Source organism: Salmo salar, chromosome 18, assembly GCF_965601325.2.
Source record: "Salmo salar chromosome 18, fSalSal1, whole genome shotgun sequence".
Classification (NCBI taxonomy): Eukaryota; Metazoa; Chordata; class Actinopteri; order Salmoniformes; family Salmonidae; genus Salmo; species Salmo salar.
The window spans coordinates 8,065,884-8,071,962 of record NC_138308.1 but is presented as its reverse complement, the minus strand read 5'-3'; positions in this window follow the sequence as shown (position 1 = coordinate 8,071,962).

The window sequence follows — 6,079 nt, the reverse complement described above, 5'->3', positions numbered from 1 at the left end:
TCAAAAATACATTTTAAGGAAACAAAATCAACCTTATTTTCTGTTAAAATCCAACATTCTAATCAGATCCCTAGACAGGCTCAGAAGGATCCTGTGAGGGCGGGACGTTTTCTGGCGACAATAGACCTTGCAGTGAAAAAGTCTTGGAGCCCCAAAAACGTATCGGCTGCAGATAAAGTGATGCCCAACTTCTTGGAATTCTTGGACACTTGTGCAGTACAATTAATAACTGTGGCTATAAATGCTACGAAATCTACCTTCTTCACAATGAGTGTATCCAGATCATGGTGCATCCATCTTCATATCTTCTTCAGCACTGTGGCCTCTTGACCCTTTGACTCGCTTCACCACCTCCACATAGGGGATCTGCTGTGCCACCCTTGATCCTTGACATCTCAACCTCTTTCACCCTAACAGGGTATGATCCCCACCACAGTTGCAACATTTTCCATTCACAGTTTATTCAATAACATACTTCTTCCATCTGCAAACATTTGACACATGGACATATCTTTTGCAATTCCCAGACTGTAGTCGTTTGGACACAAATGCTCTCACCGCCTACCTCACATATCCAAGCTGCACATGTGCAGGTTGTCTCCTCAACCAGCAATAGCATCGATAGGCTTTTCTCCTTCTTTCCATTTACCATACTGGTTAGGTGACATGCACTGATCACTCCTGGGATTTTCTGAATAAGGTAGTCGTCATCTAACGACACTCCAGACATACTGTAACTCCTTTGGCAGCTGCCCTTCTTTGAAGATCAATACAGGTTACTTCCGATGTGGGCAATTTTGCCACATCCATTGCACGCGTCTTCTGTTCTTCATCTACACAATTAACCAAAACAAGGCCGCTTCTACTCACCATGATTGAATCCACCTTTCCCACTGCTCTCTTCACAGTACTTGATAGTACAAATGGATCTCCCAAATTAACCTCCTTGTCCACCTTGACATTGATCCATTAGCTGGTCTAAGGTCAGGTTTGTTCTTCTTTAGGATTATTCAACATTTAAAAAATAATGTTGACAGTAACATCTGTTACCCCAAATAACTCTGTTGCCGTATCCACAATAATAGTCAACCTGTCATTTCTGCTTTCCACAATCCGAGTCGTGTTAATAACCTTTCCAATGAAAGCTACGAAGTCCATTTTATTTACTATCAAAGCGTCCTTTGACACAGCATGATTTCTGAACAGACCTCGAAACCATGTCAGGACTAGCAGAAGCACCAGTTCTAACAGTAGGTTCGTCTTAATATGGGAGCAGCCATAGTAGCTCCATCAGTCCACCTAGTGGTGACAGCAATCTGTCTTACAGCCTCTGCAAATGAGACATCATGATTGATTCTATATCTCTGGGCTTCTCTTGCCTCTCTCTGCACCTGGCATCTACCAAATGCTGCACTGTGTTCCCCCCCACAATTACAACACTTAGCCTTCACATTGTTCCCAGTCGCTGTAATCATGTTCCCCTCCACACTTAGCACATATTTTCTTTCCTTTACACTGAGCAGCTACACTGAGTCTACAAAACATTAGGAACACGTTCCTAATATTGAGTTGCACCCCCTTTTGGCCTCAGAACAGCTGCAAATAGTTGGGCATGGACTTCACAAGGTGTCGAAAGCTGTCTCCAATGCTTCCCACAGTTGTGTCAAGTTGTCTGAATGTCCTTTGGGTGGTGGACCATTCTTGATACACTTGGGAAACTGTTGAGCAGCATTGCAATTCTTGACACACTCAAACCGGTGTGCCTGGCACCTACTACCATAACCCCATTCAAAGGCGCTTAAATCATTTATCTTGCCCCTTCACCCTCTGCAAACAACCTTAGACTGGGGAGAAGATTTACATTTCAGTAGTTTAGCAGTCGCTCGTGTTACGAGTTCACAACAAAAGGGAGACAACGTGGAGACAAGGAGTATCAAAATATATATTTATTAAATAAAGTAACTAAGTAATTAACAATGGTGTGTGTAATCAGTAGTGTAAGTGAGTGTTTTGCATACCTGAACGTAATAATGCAGGGTGTTGAAAGGTGCCAAAGCAAATAACCAAAAAGCCACAAAACTACACAACCAAAATCAACAAAGTGTCTGCATGGAGAGAGTCTCCCCAATGACTATGGAAGAGGTCTATTTATCCTGGGACACAGCCGGGCCCAGGTGCTTCCCATTTAGCTGACGACCCTTCCAACTCCGCCCACCGGCATCCTAATAAGGAAACAAGAACAAAGAGAGAGAATACGGCAGACAGAGTGGGAGGGTCGTCACACTCGATTTACAGTTAGTGCATTCATCTTAAGATGACAACCACATATCACAGGCATAGAAAGTAAATTTTTCCTAAATAAAGTAGCTATCAGTAGAGGGTGGTCAAGTGCAAGTGCTGGTTGAGGTTTTCCTCGAGGTGAGGAGGAGGATTATATAAAATACTGGTTTGGGCGGCAGGGTAGCCTAGTGGTTAGAGTGTTGGGCTAGTAACCGAAAGTTTGCAAGTTCAAATCCCTGAGCTGACAAGGTATACATCTGTCGTTCTGCCCCTGAACAAGGCAGTTAACCCACTGTTCCTAGGCTGTCATTGAAAATAAGAATTTGTTCTTAACTGACTTGCCTAGTTAAATAAAGGTAAAATAAGAAAGAGGAAGGGTTTCAGATGTTTTCAGAAGATGGGCAGGGACTTTGCTGTCATAGCTTCAAGGGGAAGCTGGCTCCACCATTGGGGTGCCAGGACAGAGAAGAGCTTGGACTGGACTGAGTGGGAGCTGCCCTCCTGTAGGGGTGGGAAGGCCAAGAGACCTGAGGTGGCAGAACGGAGTGCTCGGGTTGGGGTGTAAGCATAGCGAGCTGTAGTGTTCTGGATAAGTTGCAGGGGTTTGATGGCACAAGCGGGGAGCCCAGCCAACAGCGAGTTGCAGTAGTCCAGATGGGAAAGGACAAGTGTCTGGAATAGGACCTGCGCCACTTCCTGTACGGATGTTGTAGAGCATGAACCTGCAGGAGTGAGTCACTGCTTTGATGTTTGCAGAGAACGACAGGGTCACACAAAGGATCACACAAAGATTCTTTGCACTCTGGGAGGGCGGTACTGTGGAGTTGTCGACCGAGCGGGTAGGCCTTCCCCTGGGAGGAACTGCCGCTCCGTATTGGCGAGGTTGAGCTTGAGGTGGTGGGCCGACATCCAAGTTGAGATATCTGCCAGGCATGCAGAGATGTGTGTCGCCATTTGGGTGTCAGAAGGGGGGAAGGAGAAAAGTAGTTGAGTGCCATCCACATAGCAATGATAGGAGAGACCATGTGAGGATATGACGGAGCCGAGGGACTTGGTGTATAGAGAGAAGAGGGCCTAGAACTAGGAGCTGTCTGCCAAGTAGGATGAAATGTAGGATGCAATGTAAGAGTGTGCAGAGCCTAAAACACCCAGCCCTGAGAGGGAGGAGGATCTGGTGGTTCACAGTCTCGAAGGCAGCGGAGAGATCTAGGAGGGTCAGAACAGAAGAGAGAAAGTCAGCTTTGGTAGTGCGGAGAGCCTCCATGACACAGAGAAGAGCAGTCTCGGATGAGTGACCCATCTTGAAGCCTGATGGTTAGGGTCAAGAAGATTGTTCTGAGAGAGATAACGAGAAAGTTGATCATAGACAGCATGCTGAAGTGTTTTGGAAAGAAAAGAAAGAAGGGATACAGGTCTATAGTTTGACGTCAGATGAGTCGAGTGTTGGTTTCTTGAGGAGAGGAGCGACTCGGGCCATTTTGAAGTCAGAGGAGATGAAGCCAGTGGTCAGGGATGAGTTAAGGAGGGAAGTGAGGAATGGGATAAGTTCTCCAGAGATGGTCTGGAGAAGGGAGGATGTGATGGGGTTGAGCGGGCAGGCGGCCAGACCTCACTAGTTGCAGGAGGTCAAGGCGTAGGGTAGTTCTGTGTGAGTTAGACCAGTGGACTCAATAGGCTGAGTGAAATTTTAAGTGGTAGAAAGCAGAGGTGTGGACTTGAGTCACAAATATGATGACTTGCAACTCGACTTTGACTTTAACACCAATGACTCATGACTTAACTTGGACTTGAGCCTTTTGACTCAAACTGACTTGATACCCTCCCCAAGCCCAAATATAAAAAATTATGCTATTAAAAAAAAAGTGTGCAGCGCATTAACTCTTCATTTAACGGATTACAGTTGGAATCGGACAGCAGCCAATCAAATTGTGCCAGCTGAGAAAAGTTGCGCGTGGCAGTGCAGAGGAACGTTGGAAGTGTCACGTCCTGACCATGGTAAGCTGTTATTTTCTATGGTAGAGTAGGTCAGGGCGTGACAGGTGGGTTTATTCTATGTGTTCTATTTCTATGTTCTTAGGTTCTAGTTTTTGTATTTCTATGTTGGTTTGTTTGGGATGATCTCCAATTAGAGGCAGCTGGTCCTCGTTGTCTCTAATTGGAGATCATACTTAAGTAGGGGTTTTTCTTCCTAGGTTTTGTGGGTGATTATTTTTGAGTAGTGTTTGTTTCTCCTCTGCGTCACGATTTGTTGTTTTGTCTATTCAGTTGTTTGATGTATTGCATAGTTTCACAGAGTAAATAAAATGTGGAACGACACACACGCTGCACCTTGGTCCTCTCCTTTTGACAACCGTGACAGGAAGGGTGAATTCAGATGGAGCCCTTAGAAAGATGATACCCAAAATTATTATTTTCAGATACAAAGACTACGCTGTATCAACAAAAAATGGATTGAAACTTCAAAACATGCGGGAAGAAAATTACAGACGGAGGCGCAACAACTTCCAACTTTGTTCGACATTTGAAGCTGCACAAAGAACGGTAAGTCGTGGCTAATATAGCCGACAGCCAGGGGCGGAAATCCCGGGGGGGACGGGGGGGACACGACCCCCCCCCATCCTGGGAAAAATATGATTTGTCCCCCCCAATATATCACTGAAACATAACTATGTAATTTAAATAATATTAATAATACGCAATGAAAGCAATTGTGCTGATTATAGCACTTAATAGCGCGTTTTTAAGTTTCAAAAGATTGCGACCCCCCCCGCCCTTTGCCTCACAATGGTTTGATCCACTGCCAGTTCCTTAGTTTGCACGTAACTGCCGTGAAGTTCATCCAGTCAATCGCGCACACACACACTAGCTGAATATGCAGAGCTAGCGCGCAAATATTAACTATTAAGCTCGCTAGTACCTATTCCATTTATGTGGCGTCGTCAAAGATGGAATCAGCATGCAGATGATGTAAGTTAGTGCTTCAAAGTCCCTGTGATAAGGTTAGCGATAAACTGAAGTCCAAACTGAACAGAACTACACTCTCTTCTACCATTGTTTTAAATATATTTAATGGTCTCGTTGCAAAAGCTAAATTGTCGCAAGGGAACTTTTATTTATTTATTTTATTTCACCTTTATTTAACCCGGGTAGCAAAGATTATAGCAAACACCACTGAAACTGAATTGGTGCTCGCTAGCTTTGCAAATTCAGCTATTGTTGGAAGCCAGCCAATATGAAACAAACTATTCAAATTACAAAAGGTTGCAGCATATGTTGTGTAAATGGTGAACTCATACAGCTGTCAACTGTTGTCATTTTAATCCATTTCACATTTTCTAGCTACCTTTTAGATCGAAGCCCAAATAGAATGATTGAAGATGATAGAAGCCCATCTCCTACTGTAAATAACCTACACACTGTGTGTGTAGCCAGCCAGCCAGCCAGGTAGAAAAATGGCAGAAAAATAAAAGACGGACATCAGAGTATTTTTCAATACACCAAAACGCATAGTAAGAACCCTAGTAGCCTAATATCTCAAAGACTAGTTGATAAAATGTTCATAAGAAAGAAATGAAATTCTAATGGAAATGTTTCACAATGATGTCATTAGGCAGAGCAGGCAACAGATGGCACACAGACAGCAGAGTTGGGGACAGATATGCAGGGACAGACTGGCAGAGACAGGGAGTCTCAGGTAAGTTTGTTGAGTCTTTGTTTGGCAACATTATGAAAGGTTCTCAATTTTTTGGACTTGTAAAATAGGAACATAATTGGAAAATGCCATGGATACCCCCACTCT